This window comes from Ochotona curzoniae, unplaced genomic scaffold (genome assembly GCF_017591425.1).
Source record: "Ochotona curzoniae isolate NIBS_2020 unplaced genomic scaffold, NIBS_Ocur_1.0 contig_2692, whole genome shotgun sequence".
Taxonomy (NCBI): domain Eukaryota; kingdom Metazoa; phylum Chordata; class Mammalia; order Lagomorpha; family Ochotonidae; genus Ochotona; species Ochotona curzoniae.
Window position 1 is genome coordinate 1482179 of NW_024465556.1, and position 23802 is coordinate 1505980.

General features: G+C 42.8%; 1 long non-coding RNA gene across 4 annotated transcripts in view; it reads right to left on the reverse strand.

The window, feature by feature from the left end:
- Positions 1–23802, reverse strand: part of LOC121153317 — a 387354-nt gene that overhangs the window by 339505 nt on the left and 24047 nt on the right. For 3 of the 4 annotated variants that reach the window (XR_005883383.1, XR_005883381.1, XR_005883382.1), the window contains exons 1-2: positions 3909–4143; positions 1180–1265 (exon numbers count right to left, since the gene is read on the reverse strand). This is a non-coding gene — a long non-coding RNA (uncharacterized LOC121153317). Of the gene's footprint in view, positions 1–1179; positions 1266–3908; positions 4144–23802 lie in introns of those variants that run through there. The other variant, XR_005883384.1, reaches the window with a different exon arrangement.

Sequence of the window (23802 nt, forward strand, 5' to 3'; positions counted from 1 at the left end):
CATCATCACTCAGAAGGAGCACAGCCTAGACCTGCCCTTGGAACTGCCAGGAAGGGAACTTCTCCCAGTGAGGCCACAGCAATATACGTTTGCACCGACAAGTATAAAAATAGGAGATCCTGGAGGATAATGAACCGCACACGTTTTTTAAAGCTAGGCCTATTTAGGTATAAATCCACCCTTTTAACACAGAGTTCCATAAGGTTTGACATATGTATGCAATCATGTAACCACCACCACTGCCATAATCCATCAGCCACAAAATTTCCCTATGTGCCCCTTTGCAGACATCCCCCACCCTTAGCCTCTGGCCACCACTGGTATGCTCTCGTTCCCTATAGGCTTGCTTTTCCAGAATGCAATCATGTAGTTTATAGCCTTTTGAGTCTGGCTTCTTCCACCCACAATAACACATTGAAGTTTCAACCATGTTATTGCATATATCAGCAGCGCCTTTCCTTCTGGTGCTGAGTGACTTTCCATTGTATAGATGTGCCACAGTTTGCTTGCACTTTCATCAATGAGAGCATGTTTGGTGATTGTGCCTTGTAGCTACTATAAACCTCTACTGAGAGGCCTTGTGTGAACATGGTTTTCCCAACTCCTAGGTCTCTACCTAGGAATGGTGTCCTGGGTTCTGTGGTACCAAAGCCTATACTCTCTTGTTGAGAAATCACAATATTGTTTTTCCAAAGTGGCTGGCTCATTTTCACATTTCTAACAATAAAATTTGAGAACTTTCATTGTTCTGTATTCTCTCACATGCTTGCTACTGTCAGCATTAGTTTTGCTTTGCTTCATTGTTTCTGATTCCTTATGACAGGGATGTAGTACCTACCTATTTTTGATGAATAGTGCTAGCCTAAATCTAGGGTCTCACCATAAACAATTAAAAGCAATTTCTGACACAACGCCTTATACTCAAACCTATCCAGCTTCACTATACTCACAGTATGATATGATAAAATGATTTTAATCCCATCAAATTCAAATCCTTCTAACATTGACTTAAGGTCATTCTGCTGTTGGATGAAGACAATGTTGCTGAAGAGATAATGATAAATGCCAAAAGAGAAAAGCTACTTTGAATCACTCTTTCACCCATCACTCTTTCACCTGTAACAAACAATACACTGAAACCAAATGGAACCATGCTATGAGTGGTAAAGTTTGGCTTACCTCTTAGTGGTGCTTGGTCAGACCAGAGCTGGAGCCCAGCTGCAGAGGAGGCCTCACCTCTCAACCTGGATTGCACTTGACAGGTTCTGTAAAAGATGCAAAGGAGGCATGCAGTATACATTTCCCGGCAATAAACGGAAACGCTTCTGTCCAGCATCTAGATACGTACATCTTCCTTTCACAAACATCATTGGAAATGCCTTTCCTCTCTGCCTCCACGTTACACAAATCCAGCTTTTTTCATTGTACAAAATCACAGAGACACAATGCTGCTTCATTCAAATGAGATGGACTAACTACTGGCAACGATCGATTTTCAGGTAGTTTGGTTCATTCTTCCCTACCAAATGATTCCACTATTCTGTAATTGTATTTTCTCATAATAAAGGTGTCTGGCAAAACTGAGGCACTCTGTTCTGAAATTATATAAAAGTAAAAATTGCCCACAACTTAAGAGTTGCTATAGATGGGATCACTGGCCACAATTCATCATCCTTTCCTATATTGACATGTCTATCACCATATGACTTTGCAGCCTTTCTCACTAACAGGAAGAATAAATGTTTCTTCCCACCGACTTTGGATTTAGCTATATAACTTGCTCTAATAGAATGAATCAGAAACTATAGAATGCTAGATGACAACTCCAGTGGCCAATGTATTTCTGCTTCTAGACATATGCCTCCTACCATCATCATGATAAAGACATACACTAACTGACCTACTGGTCCCAGGACAATAATGAGCAAGATGACACTGGGCAGAGCTACCCAGTGAAAACCAGCCTACATCAACTACACCCCAGCCGATTATACGATCATTAGCAATGGTAACTGTTGTTTCCAGCCAGACGTTTTTTGGATTAGTTTGCTAAGTAGCAAAAGCTGACAATGTAAGCACATTCTTGCATTATTCATTTTACCTAAAGAAAAATTGTATCAGTTGTCCAGGGTCCCAGAATTTTGTATGCTTTCCTTATGTGGTTCATTCATAAGGCAAAAAGTGTTTTAGAAACTATAGAAACGGACCCGGTGCAATGGTTCAACAGCTAAATCCTCACCTTGCAAGGCCCAGGATCCCATATGAACATCAGTTTGTGCCCTGGCTGCTCTACTTCCCATCCAGCTCCCTGCTTGTGGCCTGGGAAAACAGTAAAGGATGGCCCAAAGCCTTTGGACCAGGCCATGCACCCATGTGAGAGACCTGGAAGAAGCTCCTGGCTTTCAATCGGCTCAGCTCTGGGCTTTGCAGTTGCTTAGGGAGTGAACCAGAGAATGGAAGATCTTTCTCTGTATTTCTCCTTCTCTCTGAATCTGACTTTCCAATAAAAATAAATCCATCTTTTTTTTTTTTAAAAAAAAAAAGAAGCTATAAAAGGAGAAACATTGGAGAGATCCAAATATCAGTTGGGAGGCAATTTCTCTTACACACACTGCCTTATCCTGCCTTATTGATCCTCTTCACTGCTGACACAGCCAGTCAGGGCAGAGCCAGTCAGAGAAGTGTCACAGATAGTTCCACCTCTACCTCTTCCTCTTGCAACTTTCCTCTGTCTTTCCCTGGCATGGTCTCACAACCAGTAAATAATTTTGCTACCCAAGGGTTATCTGACAATATCCAGAAACATTTTGGTTGTCACACTGGTTGGGCAGCAAACAGGCTCTCACTGTCAGCTGTTGGGTAGCAATAGGGTATACTGCTATGCTCTACAGAGCACAGGAAATCCCTCAATGAAAAATCTAGCCCAAATATCCCCAGTGCTAAGGCTGAGAAATGTATTAAGTTGAAAAGTATTTGTGGATTCTTCCCCCTGAGAGTAAGTTTAAGTCTGACAAATATGTTGAAAGCTTATTAAATTCATAAAACCTACTCCTTTCTGAAAAGCGGAGGCCAATCTTTTGGTATACAGTGCATAATAAATACAAATTCACACTTTTTACCAAGTATAAATGACTTTTCCACAAATATACAGAGCGAGGATTACAAAGATGTTTTTTAAAGTTCATGGAAATTGGATCACAATGATTTTATTTTGGTATGAAAAATATTTTTAAATCCATGCATAGGTTTTTCCCAATATACATTCTCCATGAATATTTGAATCACTCTGATAAGTTGACTGAAGAAGTGTTTGAATATTTCTGTACATCTAGAAATATCCCTCATACCTTAAATCTTAATCTCATTTTATTCTGAACATTTTTAATGAATAAATAGTCAAAAGTTTTCATTCATGATCAGTCTTCCCCGCCTCATGCCAAGGTCTCCAGAGGTTTATGACGCAGCAGTCACAGGGTCTGGGGCACACAGCCACGGAGGGAACTTGTTGCATTACAACAATATACTTTGGTGTTTTAGTAACTGAACCCTCTTAATAATATCCTGGGGAGACCAGCTTAATATTGAATTCTCACCTCAATGTTTTGTATCTTTGCCAAGAAAAATAACCTATAGCTCAAAATAGTTGAGAATTAATGTGGACCTCATGCTCATTTAGTTGAATTCTAAGTGTGGAATGGTACACTCAAAGGTGTTTCTGATGAAAGACCATATTTAGTTAGAATGTCTAAAATGACGGAACTGGCAAAGCTCAAAGCAACTCCAAAGATCCATTGCAGGAAGGTTTTCAATGCATTAATGTGTGATGGATTCCATGGGAACACTTCTGAAGATGCTAGGAATTTTAAGATAGATTGAGAATTCAAAAAGGTCTTGGGTATTGTACTCACCACTGGGAGGTCAGAATTTCAAATCACAAGGACTGAAGTTACAGAGGCAGAGCAATACAGCCAGAAGCAGGCTAATGGGCCCAGACATCAAGATTTAAGGGATATAGGGTTGGAAAACTGGATCTTGGTACAGTCATTTTCCAGCCATGTTCTGTGGGGAAGACAAAGAAAGAAAATCAAGGCCATTAGAGCAGCCTAACAGAGTTGAGGTTGAGGCTTGCAGTGATATTTTTCAAGAGCCTGATTAGTGTTAAGTTGTACCAAGTTTAAGTAAACAACATATTGCTGAGTTAGCTTTCTTACACAACAAGTCAGTTCACTACATAAAGAGGCGGAACTTCAGACTGACACAGTACATGTTCTGGCAGACTTCTGTGTAAGCGCCACAGAGCCATGAGATTCCATAGCGCCTCACAGCAGAAAGCAAAGAGGCCAAACGTGTTCCAGGCATCAGAATTCCTACTCTACTTCAACCAAGGAAAACTCCACTGAATCTGCTTTGAACGCAGGATGTCTGCCTAACTTTTCATGTGCAACAAGATAGACTCTGAGGCTTAACAGCATTCAGAAAACAATATGTGAAGAGGAAGTTCTCCCTGGTTAGCAAGGAATGCTGCTAGAATGATAAATATGATCAGATCCTGATATCAAAAGCAAGGGTCTTTGAGAGATTAGTAAACTGACAATATGCTATCCCTGTATATCAGAAATTTCTTCCCTTATTTCATTCATCCGTGAAATACCATTTATTGTCCTTTAGATGACATATTTGAGAAAAGAGTGGTATTTTTCATATATTTATTGCTTATAATGAGAGCCATAAACTATGACTTCCCCGGGTATATCAAAATATTTGATAGCTCTAATTGAAGCAGCTACTTAATTATGTTAACGTGGTCTTGATGGCAAAGATAGACTCTCACTTCAGCTTGAGTGTGAATTTCAGTTGCATTGACAGGAGGGGCTAGCACAATGGCTCAGTGGCTAAATCCTTACCTTGAATGTGCTGGCCCCCCACATGGCTATCATTTTGTGTCCTGGCTGCTCCCGTTCCCATCCAGCTCTCTGGTTGTAGCCTGGGAGAGCAGTCAAGGATGGCCCAGAGCCTGGGGACCCTGTGCCCACATGAGAGACCTGGAAGAAGCTCCTGGCCTCTGGCTTTGGTTTGGCTCAGCTCCAGCCGTTGTGACCACTTGTGGAGTAAGCCAGTGGACAGAATCTCTTTCTCTGTCTCTCCTTCTCTCTGTGGCACTGCCTTTGCATTAAAGGTAAACAGATCTTTAAAAAAGCAAAAAGGCATGGGAAAATTAATTAATACATCTGGACTGACTACACAACTAAGACCCCTGGTGTCCACTAAGTGGAATAGGGGAAGCAAAAACTTTGAATTCACTATAATTTCAACATCACGAGCTTGTGTCATAGGCCTTCCCTCTATCGGAGTTGACAATATAGAAAAGGGGTAATTTGAAGCACTTGTGCTGAAATCACTTAAAACACAGAGAAACTTAATGTGTGTCAAGGCTTGTGTAGTAGGACCAGCAATACATTTTCTCCTTGATCTACAGCTCCAAATACTCTGCTCTCTCCGGGGTGTCTGTCTATTTCTATACCTCTTCGTTACCATTGCGGGCTACCACCAAGCGGCCCCACCCCACCCAAAGCAGTCCATATTCTGTTTGGGTGATAGTTAGCACATCTAACCACTTCACTGAAAAACCAACAAGAAGAAACCACCAGTGAGAGCGAAAGTCAGCTTATTACAAGTTCTGGCTGCCTCGCAGCTTGTGTTTGTTCACTGACTTTGCCAGAAAGTTTCCTTCTGACAGGAGGAAATTTACAACTTTCCTTGAGCTGCCAAATCATCACCCAGCAGACTCCTCCTATTACTTTTCCTCTGCTACCCATCAATGGCTTTCTTCTGGTATGTTGAACAAAAATATTCAAACCACACATAAGTGTGACCCATACCAGCCACATAGAACTTACCTGTCAGTCACGGCCCACACTTGGCAATTGAGAGCAACAACACAAGTGGCCAATAATTATTATGGCAGAAAAGTTGGAAGAAGAAATTTACGATTTTCAATCTAAATGATTGGCATTGTGTATTACTAAAAAACTGAGCTCCAAGTCAGAAACAGAAAATTGTAAGAAAAAAAAGTAGATTAGAGGCTCTGAGATACAAATCAAAAAACATTTTCTTAGGGTGGGAATTTGGCCTAGCAATTAAGAGCCTGCCAATCAGAGTGTCTTGATGCAGGTCTCAACTTTGCTCCTGATTCCAGTGTAAGAAACAGGGGGAATGATAGCTCAAGCACTTGGGTCCCCATCACCTATGTGGGAGATCTGGATTGAGTTTCCAGTTTCTGGCCCAACCTGAAACATCATATGCAGGTGACATATACGGAGGTTTCTCTCACTGTCTCTGTCACTCTAAAATAAATAGTCAAAAAAAAAAAAGCTGCTGCTCATATTAAGTGTCAGCCCAAACAGGCAGCTTGAAGGTATGGTTTAGTAAGAGAATGGCATGGCTTCAATGCCAATACAATCTATTCAAACCTCAAAGTCACAGAAGGAAAGGATTCCGATGAGATCCATACCAGTCTGTGATGAGGGTGACAGAAGGTGTGATGGAGTGTGCGGTCTGAAAGCAGCAGCTGTGGAATACCTTTTCTCATCTTATCTAGTGCACATTTAAATTATACTTCTTGAAACTATTTTCACCTCCTTGCTTTGTCCCTTGGTTTCAACTGTTTCTGAAACTCTTCCTTTTTCTCACCCAACTTCTTCCCCATCACCTCGCAACTGGTAACACTATTTGTGCAGGGACTCAACACAAGCGCGTGTGCGCACGCGTGCGCGCACACACCCACACACACACACACACACACATTTTCATCTTTAAAATCAGGGATTACAGGTGAGGCTCCTCAGGAATGATGGGACCTAGGATTTACGCAGAGATTTATAAGCTCCTTCCATATGCATTATCTCATTTATCTTCCCAATGATTCTGGACAGTGGTCACTGGTGGCAGCACTGGTGCCACTTCATTGCCAGATGAGGCCTTTCCTACCCACTGTACTTCATAGCCTGCCAGAACACCTAGGGCATTGTCCTTTATAAGGCTGAAGCTACCAACTACAGCATCCTGGCACCTGGAGACATAAGAGAGGCTAGCTTGGTACCCGAGGACCACAATGATGCAAGTTTTCCCTTTAATTTCCTGCTTTTGAGCCTGGAACAACCATGGAGACCACAGACATGTCAGATTTGACCTAGATTTTCTGGGAATAGCATCTGCTTGGCCTTCCCCCAACCTGTTACTTCCCTCTGCCTTCCATGTTTCCATGGTGGCCTCAGAGACTGCTCGGGGAAGTTGAGTAGGGTGGAAGATAGGCAGTGAGGTATGGGGGGGAAGGGGCTGCAGGATTATCTAGATTCTGGATTGGCTTCTGCCTCTATGTGTGGATGTATAAAACATGTCATCTGTATGTGCCGTATGCCATGCATCTTTAATCTTTCAGAGGTTCCTCACCTGCTCAATAACTCACTGGCTTAAACCAGGAAAGACTGACAGGATTCTAATGCATGGAGTCTGGATCCATGTTTTACAGGTCCTCAAAAGGTTTATGGAAATACATCATGTAATGCTATCCACAGATTTCAAAGAATTTGTACAAAATGTATGTATCAAGGCAAACATTTAGCCTAGCTGTTCTTAGTCCATATTGGAGTGCCTGGATTGAATAATCAGCCCCATCTCCTGACTCTAGCTTCCTGCTAATAGGAGAGCGTGAGAGGCAGCCATGCAGGCCTCAGTCAATGGCTGCTGTCATGCATGTGAGAGACCTGCAGAGAGCATCCCCAGCTCCTGGCTTTTGCTGGGGTCAGTTCTGGATATTACAGACATTTCAGAGTTGAACCAGTAAAAAGAAACAGAGTCTACTCTCTCTTTCTCTCTCTCCCTTCCCCCACCCTCCCAAATATTTGTTCATTTATATTTACTTATTTATAAGCACTTACATTTTCCATTTTCCCATGAACTCTTTAAAGTATCATCATAAGGCCTTATGACTTGAACACAGCTTATGTCACACTTGTTCACCTTGTTAGCATTAAAATGCACCACATATACCTAAGATACAGCCTAATTTATACCCATAATCCAGGCATAATTTGTAGTAACATCTCCATTCATTCTCAAAGGTTCTACATAATAGATAAATAAGATGGATAGCCTATCTAAGACATGAGATCAAAGGCTGCAGAATTACAGAATTTCTATGCTGAAAAGAAGGTCAAAGTTTAAGCTCAAACACCCCCAAATCCCCAACCCATTACCTGGCATCATCTTGCAAACATCATGAAAGAATTTGAGCTCTTGGGCATGGTGCAATGGCTCAGTTCGCTAACCCTCCCTTTTCAAGTGCTGGGATTCTATACGGGTGCACTATGTGTCCTTGATAATGCACTTCCCATCCAGTTCCCTGCTTGTGGCCTAAGAAACCACAGGAGGATAGCCCATCCTTGGAACCATGAACCCTCATTGGAGACCCAGAAGAAGCTGCCAGCTCCTGGCATCAAATCAGCTCAGCTCCAACCATGTGGCCACTTGGAAAGTCAACCAGCAGATGGAAGATCTGTCTCCCCTCCTCTCTGTAAATCTGCTTTTCCAATAAAGATAAAAAAAGGTAAAGAAATTGAGCTCTATTAAGCAGCATATTGGAACTCATGCTTTATAAAGATTTCAAGTCACTTTGTATGTGTTTCTGTTCTGTCTCCATAGCTCACAGCACTGGAAGACATCATACAAGTTCGTAAAGGGAGGTGGAATCACTTGCCCTGTAAAATGCAGGGACACTTGGCAGAAAGGAGAGAGAACTAGTATTTCTGAGTATCCACCACACGCTATCTCTGTGATGTGTTCCCTCCAGTGTATCCTGTTGGAAGCAACACTGGGAAATGGGTAATTTCCTGTTCTACTTATGAGAAAACTATAAAGCAAGAAAGGTACAAACCAACGTCAACAGGGTGGGACTTGAACTCCAGTCCTCCAGACCCTTAAGCCCAAGAATGCTGCTCCTGCTGGTACCTGAAGCCTCTCTCCCTTACTTTCCCTACTCTTTCCTACTGATGCCTGAGAAGGAAAAAGCAAAAGACATCACCAATGGCTTGCACCAGACCACCTCTCCCACAGGCTGTCAAATGTCTAAAGCACAAACTTCCTTCATTGAAAGTAGAGACATAAAGCTCCCCTAAAGAAATTCTCTTTCAAGTGACCTCCAGCTATGTCAAACATCAAAGGATACTGACAGGAGAACAAAGTGATTGGATGAGTTCAGTATTCTTTTGAACGGTAAGGTTAGAGACAGTAGGGAAACTCAGAACTGCTCTGTGGCCCAGGTGCGACATAACCATGCCCTCATTTCCTGTCTGTGATATCAGTCCAGAGCCATTATTCTCTTCAGAGGTGCTCAAATCTAGACACATTTATGGCTGGCCACAGAAAAGATCAAAAGGTCTGGGGAAATTGCAAAACCTTTCTCAGGCACTGAGTGCTGGAAATGTTTCCACAGCATGTGGCGGGGACAAGTGGACAGAACAGTGAGGGAGCAGCCCCCAAGGAGCTGGCAGAAGAAGCAACAAGTCAGGGCTGGCTACACCCAGGCGAACTGCTGCTGCAGCAGCCCATTGAGGCTAAAGGCCAAGAGTGATGAAAAATTCGTCCCACTCTATGACTTCGTGTGGTTTCTGTTTCTATACAACAACATACCTAAGGCTGGCTGATTTATGAAGGGTGGAAGTTTATTTGGCTCAGATTTGAGACTTAGGCTGAAAATTGAAGAGCAGGTTGCCAACATCTGCTCGGCATCTGGTAAGGGCCTTCTTGCTGCATCATTACATGCTGGAGGGCAGGCCAAGGGGTGGCACAGAGCAGGTGTACTAGCTCGGGTCTCCTTCTTCATCCTCTAAAGTCATCATGGAGATCCTTCCCTCCCCCAGAACTTCAAATCCTAATTACTCACCCAAATACTCATCCACAAGAACCATGTAACATCCAAACTTGAATGTCTAATACATAAACTTTTGGAAGAAGTATTCAAACCACAGCAGTCCATTAAATCAAGAGACACAAGAGGCAAGTCCAGAGTGAACCAAAACATTGGCAGAGTTATTAATTTTCCCTTAAAATGTGTATGTGCCATTTCATGCATATGCACATGTGATGTCTCTGTTCTACAACTGAAAAATAATAGCAAAGTGCCTACGATTCAGGCCTGACAAAGATAGTCCTGCCTCCTGGTCTGATGAAGCACCCAAGGTCACAGTGTCTGTAAGTTCTGTTTCAAAGTATTTTGAGGCAAACTAGAATAGATAGACAGAGAACAGCAAGGAAAGCTTAGAAACAGACAGGAAACAGTCAGCGGGGAGGCACTTATAACTCACTGGGTGTGACACAAAGATTAGTTACTCCTCACTAGGGTACTGAAGATTTCTCTGCACACACCTTCTAAAACTGTTCACCTAAACTGTTGACATATCTCTTGTTAGAGTTATAATAGAGTTAGACTACGCGAAAAACAGCCAGGTTCAGCAAAATCATGCTTCAACACTATAAACTGCTAAATACTAAAATTAAAATAGACATGAGACAGCTGAATAGTAATCTATAGCCATTTTAAAGTGTACAGAACCCAGTTGTATATAAATAATTGAAATCTCAATGTAGAAGTCACAGGATGTGGTTCAGAACTTGCATTCTTTTTTTCCCCCTCTCTTTTAACAACATGTTGGTTACTCAATACCATGTCAACCAATTCCATAACGTTATAAATTGTTACTGATGTAATGTCAGGGCTTTTAATTGATGGGGATGATACACTGCCGGCTCTACCTTCAGACCAGAGATGGTCTCACCAAGAAACTGTTGAACTTATCTGGACAATAAGATACTGGACTTCATGCTTGGTAGATGCTTGCAATGAAAGAATCTCAACTGAATTTGAACTGTGGTAATGCAACAAGGTAGAGGAATCCACCATGGGGGGAGGGGCAATCCCAGCACCTATAAAACTGTGTCACATAATGCAATGTAATCAATTTTTAAAAAAAAATATTTTGAGGCAACATGGCCTACAAGACAGAGCAGCTCAGAGGCCAAGTTCAAGTACTGTTAGGATAACAAGTAAGATTTTCCAATGTCACCCTTGTATTGTTACATGGTTAAAATATGCAGCTATTTTATATATGTTTGATAAATTTTTTAAAGATTTATTTTATTTTCATTGGAAAATCAGATATACAGAGAGGAGGAGAGACAGAGAAGATCTTCTGCCAGTTGACTCACTTCAAGCAGCTGCAACAGCCAGAGCTGAACAAGTCCGAAGCCAGGAGCCAGAAGCCTCTTTCAGATCTTCCACCCGAGTGCAGCAACCCAAGACCTTGGGCTGTCCTCAACTGCTTCCCCAGGCCACAAGCAGGGAGCTAGATGGGAAACAGTGCTGCTGAGATTAGAACCAGTGCCCATATGGGATCCTGGCACCTGCAAGGCGAGGACTTTAGCCATTAGGCTACCACACCAGGCCCAAGTGTGATGAATTTTTATAGCTTAAGACAAGGTTAGAGAACAAGGGTGAGTGAACTCAAAAAATATTAAGGAAGTAAGAGTGGAGGCAGTGCAAAGAAATAAAGGTTTGATGACTGAGCGCATGTCAAAATAAAAACGCAAGTGACCTTTTCAAAGGTAAAGGGGTCTGATTGTCACCTCGATGGGTATGTGCTCATTCACCCCGGCAATGGCGTGAAAGCAACTGTTGTGTTGGTGGCACTGCTCTGACTGTACATATTTGTGCAGATGGCTTGGCTGGCATCCAGAACACACTGTGTGCTGGGGCCGTAGGGAGTGTTACCAAGAGTGAGACCTAGTCCCTGGTCTAAAGAGAGTATAATTTAATGCGAATGAAAAGACAAGTACACTAATAACTGGAAAACGGTGTAAGCCCCAAAGTGGAGGTACAAAATCCCTCAGAAGAGGCTCAAAGGAGGGATAAGTCATGCCTGCTGCACAAGGTCAAGGAAAACTTCATGGAGATTTCAGATGGCATTTGAGATAAGCTGGGAACGAGGAGTAGAATTTCAACAACTGCCCAAAAAAGGGAGAGGCGCAGGCAACATTCCAGAGGGGGAGAGATGCTTGAGCAATGGTACAGAAAGCAGAAAGTAACATGAGCATAGAAAGTCCCTTCCATCTCTTTAGCTGGGATGTAGAATGCCAAGTCAGATGATTAGGTGGGGCTCTGGCTAACGATATTCTATGCAATGTGACGGCAACAAATTGAGGCAGTGAGACTAATGGGGAGCTTAAAATAATGTTGGAGCTACTCACGCTGTAGGAAATTAAACCTAAAAATGGGATGGTGATAAGGACCTGTCATCCTGAGCATTGTTGGTTTGATGGCCAAGGGGAAATGTAGTAACTGTATGAATCTCAGGTATCAAAATACTTTCTTTGAAGACAGATTCTCTAGAATCTGAGAACTGATTAAAAGAGAGGAAAACACAGCGAAGACCCAAAGAGACCTGGATGTGTGGGCCTTTCTGCCGCTCTGAGGACACACGTGTGCTCAAGTTATTGAACAAAGCAACCTCCTGTAAAGAACATGGTGTAAATGCCCACAGACATCAGACGCTGTCAGGAGGAAAAAACACGGGAAGTGAAAGGAAGACTCAGAGAACTGTCCTTATTTAATTCTGACATGCAAATTGAAACAAAGAAACCAAATAGACATGTACCAAATATCAATAGATAACCATTAATAGTTTTGAAAAATAATGATGAGTATTTCAGAACATAATCTTGAGAAATTCTTTTTATAGCCAAAAATTAACAAAACCAAGAGTTTGGAGTTGTTGGAGAATATTAAGTAATATAGAATCCTATAAAAAAAAAAGACCCACAAAAGTAATCTGGCCCTAGTTCCTGTAAATGTGACTTTATTTGGAAAAGTCTTTGTAGATGTGATTGAATTCAGGGTCTTGGGATTGCAGGCACCATGCCGGCGGGCCCTAAACACCATCACCTACAACCTTATTGAGGGATAGTTGGTAGAGAGTGGAAGACACAAAAAGTGTAACACGGAAAGGTAGCAGTAAAAGATGCTGGCCTTGAAGATTGGAATGAAAGCCACAAAGGAAGAAGGCCAGCACCCTGGAGAGACTAGAAGAGGCAAGGGATACATTCTCACCTGAAACCTCTCAAGGAACTGCAGAATACTTCGTAAATCCCTCGGTTTTGATTGAGAATGCTATTAGACTTCAGCCTTCTGAATTGTGACATGACACACCTCCGTTGCTTTAAGCTATCAGATGTGTATTAATGTGTCCCAGCAGCCACAGGAAACAATATAAAAACAAAGTGAGAATTTTATGTCCAACTAAGATACCACCAGAAGCAGCTATACAACTTAAGAAGGACTGAAAATGTCCCTTAGCCTATCTTCTTGTTCATCACATGAGCTAATATCTGTCTTGCAGAGTTGTGTCAAGATCAGGTGAGTAAATATAGTGTCAATTCTGGAAACAAAAATGTAAATGCTTATCCCACATATCTGAGTATCCTCACTACCCAAAGCACATGAATGAAGCAAAATAAAATATTTAATTGGTTGGAAGTAGAACAAAGACTTTTAAAGTGTTTCAAATGTAGGATATAAGCAATGGAGAATTTCAATTCAGGATTAAGACATTCATTCAGCATCTGTAGTAAGCCTGAAAACTTGCTAGGATCTAAAGGTATAAATATGAAAAAAAAAAATCTCCCCCATGGCAGATGTTCTGCATTTTAACAGAACACTAAATTCTAAAAGTTATATTCAAAGACCAAAATGAACCCAAGATCAAATACTATATACCATACCTACTATCTCCATTCTCCATTCCTTACCCCAAATTTAGACTTACTGAGCTTGTATCACATAGTTTATTAGCAGGATTTAGTGCCTTGAATTAACTGACTTGCCTTCAATTATTCCAATCCTTTTCAAACTCTTTTTATATATATACTGTTTAACCTTGGGGAAAAATGGAAGAACATCCTTGCCATCCCCTTAGGGCTATGATGATATTTGAATGTATTAAGAGATGGCAAGTGCCAGTATGATTGTGGTAGGCAAAACAATGACTCCTCATAAATGCCTACTCCCTATATTCCAGGACCTATTTTTAGGACATTTACCTAGCAAAATATCTTGCAGATATAAGTAAAGTCACAAACTTTGAGAATGAAAGATTATTTTGAATCATCATGGTAAACCCCAAATTAATCACAATTCAACTTAAAAGCAGAGTTCCTGGCCAGCAGAGATCAGAGACAGACTGAAAATGGAGGACTGCTGGGATGTACTATTGCAGGAGTGAAAGAGGCAGGAAAAGCACCAGCAGCTCCCAAGACCAGAAAGGCCAAGGGCTGCAGGGTCTCCAGTTCATCCTCTCTCGCTTCTCCTGCATTCACCAGGCAGGAGGACTCAGTGTTTCTGCAAAAAGCCGTCAGTGTTGTGTTAGCACATCATGTCTCTCTATAGCTTAAAGCCTTCCAGATTTCCCCATTACACAGAATAACCTAAAAAACCATGTTCCCACGGTCTTCAGGACACAACCTAAACCCTGTTCCTCCTCTCTGACCATCTCTCTCTCTGTTCTACTCCTTACTAACTGTGCACCAAACACTAACTGGCTCTGGGGTACACCAGGCACTTGTAGCCTGAGGACATTTGCACTGACAGTTTTCTTCCTCTGAAGTCCCCTTCCTTCCTGTCCACATAGCTTGTTCACTAACTCCTAGTGATCTTCACTCCAACATTACCTTCTTCTTGAGCCCTAACCCAACATCCCTACTAATACTGCAATACTTCGCAACCAAACACTCCTATCCTCCTTCTCCTCTTTAGCTTCCCCCATCACAATTCCACCTCCTAGTATGTGAACTTTTTTGTTTACTTGGTTTTCTCCATTGGAATATAAGCCTTGAGGGCTCATCACAAAAGACATGATAAATATCTCCTGGATGAACAAATCGATAATTACACAAATATACAATCAAGAAATGAAGATCAGCATGGCCTCAAAATAAAGACATATTCTTTTAGCCACAGATGGGAAATGAAGCTAAGAGGGGAATAATTGACCTGGCATTGAAGCTGAGGCTATGATCAGCTGCTTGCCTGACCTTGCCAATCCAATCAACTCACAGGAGGAGTAGGAACATGACCAAGGGGTCCCACGACCCAACCCCTGTCTTCTTCCATGGAGAGAGCTAGCATTCTGAAAGCTTGGCCTTCCGGTTTCAGCCAGCCTCTAGAGACCATAAGAACAGGCTGCCTCGACATTGCAGTACTTCCACTTCCAGATGCAGGAAAGAGCAGGAAGTACAGTGGTATGTGAAAACTGAGAAAAAGGAAGAATTAAACCCACTACGTGCAAGAGGTCCATAGACTTCCTCCACAGCCTGTCAAAACATACAAGCTTCACAGAGAGCCCAGGAGTCCCATGGCAAAAGCACAAAAACCAAAGCAAATGCATTCACACTCATTCGGCCAACATTGATTTATTCAGGGTCAGCAGCAACCCAGCTAAAACCATGCCTGTTCCCTGTCCATTGAGCTGACATTTGCTGGAGATATAACATTAGGGTAAATCTAGTTCAGGCTCTATTTATCCAACTTCCACATGGAACAGGCTATTTCCCATGGGGTCTCCAAGGAGCATCTTAGATTATGAGATTGTTCGCAGGGTTCAGGATAAACTTCAGAATTAGTCACAGTTACTGGATAAATGTAATCCTCTGAAAAGAAGACTGTGCTTAGTGTAAACAGAGCAGTATCCTCAGCACTTAGCATGTTACGCCATACTCTCAACACACACGATACCTTTAAAAATTAAAGCCTCATCTTCTTCCTTTGTAAAATGGGATTGTAACAGTCATCTCATGGGACTGTGTAAGGACTGCATGGGGAAATGGAGGGTGTTGAGTGCTCATGCAGTCTGTGAGAAGTACTCACGTCAGGTGCACTGTAATGTGGAGGGCAATGATGATGAGTCCATGGAGATTTCACAAGCTCCGGGTCAACTATTACATATTCTTCTTCCTACTGACTTGCTCAAACCTGAAATTCTGAACTCAGCTTGGACCCAAGCTGGATCTCAGAGTGTTGGTTTTCTCTTGGAAAAAAAAAAAAATCCTGTTGAGCCAAGAACTCTGGAAAGGGGAAGGATGTGTTTAACACTCCAGCTCCCAGGGTGATTGGCAGCAGAACTGAAACAGCATGAGTCAGCACAGCCTATCTCGTTTCACTGGGGGTGGAGGCCTGTGGCCTTCCCTCGCTACTGCTGGACACTGGTAAGAAACAAGGGCAGAGTCGAAAAATATTTCTGCAGTCAGGATATTGATTTAAGTGTCATTGTCGCATATTCAAACTCTTGGGTTCAACAGCTGGCTCCAGCCCCAGACTTCTGCCTCCTGTTAGTGATTAGGTTCATGTGATTAGGTTGAGATATTGTCCTGGGAGACCTAATCTGAATTCCTAAACCCTCAATGTTTGCCCCAACACTGGCCAACAGCTTTTTTGTACACCGGGGGGGGGGTGGGGGAGGAAGGGTTGAACCAACCAATGGGAACTTTGTCTCTCTCTCTCTCTCTTTCTCTCTCTGTCCTATTATCTCTCTCTCTCTCTCTTTGCCCCTTAATTTTTTTCAAAAAAGAAAGTGAATGTCATTGGGACATTTTCCCAGCCTCCTCTATTAAGTTCTCAAAGCTCAAAAAGGTTGAAAGAGATCCAGCTAAGCAGTTCTTGAAGTTGACATCCACGGGTCCTCCTACCAGTGTTTGAGCGTCAAATGAAGACTCAAGTCCTTCTAGAAGCTAAACTCCCTAAGGATCCCTCACTGCTCCAGAGGTCCAGCTTAGTACCTAAGTATTTACTTGAGTAAGAAAGGATAGATCTCTCAGGTTCAAGCTGAGCTCTGCCACTTTGGAATACTCTGCTTTCTGTTTCGCAGCACAACCAAACTGCATGGGAAGCCCCTTCCAGGTTAAGGGGCAAACGGCTGAGTTCAACGCTAAAGATGCTTGTGGAAGGGTTCTGTGAGGATAGGCTACCAGCAGGCTCATTGGCCATGATCATTTCAGAAGTGGTTGCTGACGCAAGTGGGTTTGCCATAGGCAGTTTGAGAATGTCTTCTCAAACAGAAAATACAATGACACACGATTTCAAACAACTGTCACTATTAGCAGAGTTTAGTCATTTGTTACTTTTTTTTTTCCTTCTTGCACATATAACTAACTGCTCTAATTAACAAAAGCAACTTAGTCATGGGTTCCTCTGCTTTTATCTTAGGACTATGTGGCAGAGGAGACTCCTGAGTTTCACTTCTCTAAATAACCAATTCCTCTGTGTTCTGGGGGCCATCACAGCTGGGAAGGAGGAGAGACATGTCAGGCACAGCTCACAGGACCAATGTCAAGACTTCTCAATGAGAGGTTAGTATTCTTCACCTATTCATGCTGTCACTGGGATGTGCAATACACACTCACTGAGCTAGGTGCTGAGAAGGCAGGCACAGGGGAGCAACAGGCAGGCTTCCGCGAAGGGGGCACTCATATGGCATCTCCAAAAATGGCCAAGAGCTTACCAACCCCAGGAGTGATGAAGCAACATTCCAGGTACACAGACTTGGCCTCATATTTTTTACTTTGCTTGATTTTTTTAAAAGCTGCCTGAACCACTTAGGGAAACTTACAGTTGCCTCTCAAAGGGTAGAGAAAGGTGCATCTTCCTGAGGTCTTTACATTTTTTCAGGGTGGGAATTGTTTACTCAGCTGTCTCCTAGGCAACACTTTCAATCAGCTCTGCTATTTGACAAAAAGAGAGGAAGATGAGCACCCTTCAACAGCCCAGCTGTAAGGAAGGTGACTTCACCCTCTTCCTCCACCTTGGTTCTGAAATTGAGAAACCCCGAGGTGACCACAGCTCTAGGCCACTGGGTGCAAAAATGGGAAATGCCTCTTACCAGGTCCTCCGTTGAGTTTAACCAGAATCTTCTGCCTATAGATTTGGGAACTCAGTGGTTTGACCATCTTGCACGTAAGCCATATGCACTGGTCCTAAGGAGCCCAGTGAGTAACAATTCAATTCAGAGTTCACTGAACCTTCTGGTTTTAGAAGGAAATTACTGGTAATCAATTGCAGCAAGCACACAGGCCCAGGGCCAGGAAGAGAAAAATCACTTTAATGGGCAAAGCAGATGTTGCTAAATTCATTGCAAAAGTAAGATGGGCACAGAGCCAGGCCTTACATGAGAGATGCTGATCTGTTCTCCTGAATGAGGAAAACAGAGACACATCAAAAGGAGGGTTCTGTGAGGGAAACCAGAGGTCTGTGTCCCTGTTAGCTTAAATCAAAGAAAATGCACTCAGGTGTTCAGGTCTCCCCTATCACAAGACTTAAGTCTGTTAACAGCTCATAAGACATTTAAACAAATCCAGAGTACTAGCTAAAACCATCTGGGGAATCTTTGTTCTGTTCTTTAGGAGAATACGTGGCAGAGCCAATAGAGCACAGAATCTGGCCTCAAATGTTTCCTCTACCCATGTTGGTTCTACCATCAAAAAATCCTAAGACTGGGAAAACTTCATCCTGTTCAGTGTCAGTTCTCTCATCTACAACATGGCCTAGTCTCATCCAGCATGTCACAGCAGTGATGGAAATCAGCCACAATGTCAACAGCTGGTGAGAGGTGTACTTTTGCACTAAGATGTGTTCAGAACCGTGACCAGACTGGCAACACCAGGATGTAGGGAGAGCTGGTTAATGACCAACTCTAGGGGCAAGTAAGTGATAATGGGGAGTTACTGGTCCAATATCAACAGGCTGGTCCCACTGTCTCTCGGTGATGGACTACTTTACAGGACAGTGGTTGTCTTACATGTTTTAGGGATGGAATCTCTTCCAAACCTATACAAGTCCAGAGAGTGAGAGCACAGTGGCACAGCCCGAGAAAGGTCACTGGGTATCACTAAATATTTTCATAAGGTTGTTTTAAATATAAACCTAACAGGAGGCAAATATGATGCACCAAGCCTGATAGATTATCTAATTCTCATTCATTCATCAAGAACCAGCCAGATTCTTTTAGCTCTCACTGCCTCTAACTCCTCACATTTTTCCCAGGTTTATTTCAATGGCTGTCCATCCTTTTTGGAACAAGACATATTGGACATTCAGCTCACTCATTAAACACTTTAAATGCCACTTGTTCAATTCTCTGCTCCATAATGATAAATGTTAGATGGATCTTCATCTAAATCACATGGGTCATCCCCATTTTGTAACTCCCTCAAGTTTAAGCACAGATCTTGCAATACAGAAACCAAAATCCAGAGAAAACAGTGGCTTGTTATTTGACTAGTGAATTTGTTTCAGCCAGTACCCTAGCCCTTCCTAACCCTCGGTACCATTACCTGTAAGTAGAAGACAAAAACAACATCTCCCTTCTAGGGGCTGTGCAAAGATTTCATCTGATCAGTCCTGGAAAATGTTTAGCATTATAGTGTTGAGTGGCAATAGTCAACCTCCTGGAAGCTTTTTAGCCCAAGTGCAAAGAACATCGAATTGCCTTCACATTCCCCTGAGATTTCCAAACCTCAGGCTATTTCCACAGAGTGGCCACTCTGCAGAAAGCTGTGTCCTATGAAAGTATGTTTCCGAGTTGCCATCAGTTTTAGAATGTTCCCGATAAGCCAGTCAAGCTGTGCAGAGGCTTTGGCAGCAAAATTTCTGGGGGCTGGTGAGAGGAGGATGTTTACCAGAGTGTAAAGGCCAAGTCCTAAGCAGAGTAGATTTTGGCCCAGATAGACCCCGAGAAGGCACTTTTGCCAAGCACGGACTCCATTCTCGGGTCCTGAAGTCAGCGTCAGAAACTAAACAAACCTTCCCGGTTCACATGTGTTTACTTTTGGCCAAATGCAACTTCCTGTTTGAAAGGAAAAGGGCAGTAAAGCTTTCTATAGCCTTCTCGGACATAAAGTCTCTCCTGCAAACAATTGATTTGCTAAGCATAAATGAATCCAACATGCACAATGGGGATCTCCCTTCCTTCAGAAACGGTTCATGTTTCAATAAGAAAAGTACTCAACAAAACCAAAACAAATATTTTTTCAACTGCTGGCCCCTGAGGATTGTTTAGACCATTTCGTCTCCTGAGAGCGAGAGAAACAGGCCTCAGGAGGGAGCCCAGCTCCATGTGCTACGTTAGAGAAGTAGCCTCATCACACTTGGGGGTTGAGATTTCAGTCACACAGAAAGTCAGAAAGTTTAAGTTCCCACAGCCACTCAAACCGCATTCCCCAGCGCGAAAACAGAATCACAGGGTCTCTCATTGCATGACTATGTCCCAAGGCACGTATGTCTTTGAGAATCCCCAAACTCCCCATGCCTGTTTCCGAGCAGGAAAGCTGACAGACAATCCCTCAGAAGCACGCCATAAGCCTTTTGCAAGGATTTAAGATAAACAGCTGTTTATTGTTATTATTTTAGCGAGACAGAGTACTCAAATCAAATTTCTTACATGGGTAGCAGGGACCCAACTTGTTGAGCCATCACCTACTGCCCTCCCAGGACTAATTAGCAAGAGGCCAGAATCTATATCACAGCTGGGCCTCAAACCGAGGCAGCACCGATGCAAGATTCAGGCATCTTTACCACCATGCTACATGCCTATCGCCAAGATGACTTATTCTATAACTTAAGTGGGTGTGGAAGAAGGGAGCTTCTACAATGAATTTTTACAGCATCTGGAAAAGTTAACATAAAATACAGAACTTAGGTTTATTTATGATGAAAGCGCTTTCCACAGTCTTGTGTCTGTTGTAAAATACTGAATTTGTAAAGGATTTCAAAAATCAGATAACCTCCCCCTGCCCATTTCCACAACAAACCATATAAATAATACAGATGAACAGTGCAAAGGCTGGAGAAGTTTGCTCCCTACACTGTAAACTTCTTGCAGAAAAGGCAAGAACTATTTTGCTTATTTTCCCTTTATGACAGCACCAAGAGCACTGTAAGGACCAAGGAAGGGATAAAGGTGTTTAGCAAAATCAAGACCAGCCCTTAATGCTGTGAGTGCCACAATTTTAACCCTTGTGTGTCCACTGGATTCTAAGCTCCTGGAGAGTTGAAGTCACTTCCATTTCTTTCCGATCACCACACCCTACACACCAGACTTCACAAGCATTTAATTATAACATTTTCTATGAGTTGAGGAATGAGTGGATGAGGTAGACAAAAGCACATGAAGGATATAATTAAATACAAATAGCTTTCTGGTTTTCAGTATGAACCTGCCTAAAAGGTGACATTCTTCCCATTTCTAGGATGCTAGCCTTAACAAGCCAGCATATCCCATAAAGTCCTTTGACTTTCAGGTGCAATGGGATACTCTACAAAATAAGAGACTATTATAACAGACACCATATCATCTGCCCCCTCCCAATGGAGCCAGTTATCTCTCTACAAATCAAAGCATCAAGTGCAACATCTACTTAAGCTATTAATACAAATGGGTCTGTCTTGCCTCATACAATGTCTTGTTTATTTTACCACAACTCCTCTTCCAGTGTACGTTACCCAGTTTTGGAACTTAACACTTTGCATGACTTTACACTCACAGGCATGTGGTAGCCTTGTCTGGAATATATGTCACTATCACCGTGCTTAGCATGACCACTACATCACCACTTTCACTATTGCAGCATCACTAGCATCACCACCACCACTGTAACCCACTACCAGCACCATTCAAAACAATCAGTCCCACCACCATCACTTCTTCTCTACCATCTTACCACTACCCCATCCAATTAGGGCAAAATACTCCCCCTTCCTCTCTCAAGAGCCAGTGAAACGGAACTTCCTAAGGCCCCCCAGAGTTTGCTTCCCAGCTGTTCTCTCAGCTCCAACAATCACTTGTTCTCAAATACAGAATTGCCTCTAGCATGGTGCATTGTAGTTTATTGAATTGCACATCCTTTCCAGTGGCCCCTAACCTTCGCTGGTCCCTGAATCCATGACTAAAAGGAAATATTAAGGAGAGTCTGAGCGCACAGTGCAGAGCAGCCAGCGTCAAGAGGAAGGAAATGTGTGAGGGCTGGTGCCACAGTGGGGAGTGGGGTGCCTCTCTCCATGTCAGGGCGGCAGGTCTCAGGAGTTACTATGTCCTCCAGAAAAAGTACAGCATGAACTATTTTTTTAAGCCAGTCTCTTCACCTTTCTCACTCTCTCCCTTTCAAGAGTCCTTTAATACAGTTACAGAGCACCTGTCCAATTTTAAGACCACAGATGTGTTGCAGAGACCAACAATGAAACCATTCTCCCAAAGGACTAAATACGTTCAGGCAAGGTTGAATGGAAAGAGAGACTGGAGGTCAGGGAAGACTTCCAAAGAAAGGAAGGTTTTGCCTGCGGCCCTGCCAGGGAGGTCTGGACAGGTAAGGTGAAAGGAGAAGAGCACTTCATGATGAGGAAGCAGGTCCTTTTGTTTTTCTCACATGTGTCTGTCTTGTTCCCACCCAGCCCCTGCCACTTGCCACTCCCTCTACCTGGAGGCTCGGCTCCCAGGACTTGACTCGGTTCCTCTTCACCCACGTCTCTGCTCAGATGTCCCTTAGCAGAGAAACCTTCAGTAACTTACAACTCAACCTAAATGATCCTCCTCCCAGCACTCTGCAACACTAGGCTTCTCAAGCAATTTGCCAGCCAATCAGGAGGGGAATCTTGTTTAAACGCTGATCCTAATTCAGCACGCCTGGGTGACTAATGACCATCTACATTTTTAACAGGCTCCCTGGTAATAATAAACAGCTGGTCAAGCAACCATGCTTCAGGTGGCATAGCTATAGCCCATCATTGTGTCATCACTTCCATAGCTCTAATCACTGTATAACATCATCTTATTTGTTATTCCATATTTTTTACTTATTTTCACTTTGTTTGAAAGATAGAGAGATGGGAAGATAGAGATCTTCCATTCACTGATTTACACCCCATTTGCTCACAATAGCCAGTATTGGGCCAGGCTGAAGCCAGGAGCCCAGAACTCCATCCCAATCTCCTGTGTGGGTGACAGGGCCCCAAGTGCCTTCGCCATCATCTGCTGCCTCCCAAGATGTGCATTAGCAAAAAGTTGGATTGAAAATCAAGCTAAGTCTTAAAGCTGGTACTCCCATATGGAATTTAGGTGTTGCAAGTGGAAACTTCACTATCTAACCCAAGTTAATTGCTGCACACTTGTTCATTAATTCTTTCAGTTATTGTGCTCACATACAGATCTTCTCCACTAGAATATGAGTTCCATGAAATCAGTTATACTTTTTTTGTCTTTTGCATCACTGTGTCACCAGAACTTGGCATACAGTAGTTACATATCAGATATGATGGAATGTGCAAGTGAAGGAATGAGAAGGAGTTCTAGGCCTCCAGAATAGAACATCAGCACCTCATACCAGTGACCGTGGTAGGCAGCTGAGGATTGGCACCCGCCCTGTCGGCTGTGAGTCAGCATACAGCCCAGGCTTTCAGGGTTCCTTCCTCCTTCCTGACACCAGCCGCCATTATGAGCTCAGCTCAGCTCAGGGAACGCACTGTTCTTTCCTACTCAGCTTCTAATGAATGTGAGTCCTTAGTGTTCCCAGTCACAGCTTCTCGCTCTGCCTGAACCTTGACTCAATGGAATTCGTGATTTCAGCACCACATTTTCTTTCACCTTTGACTTTTCCTAGGCCCTGGGATCTATAACTCAACTATGTTTTCAAAATAATTTTTTTCAAAGCCCTGGC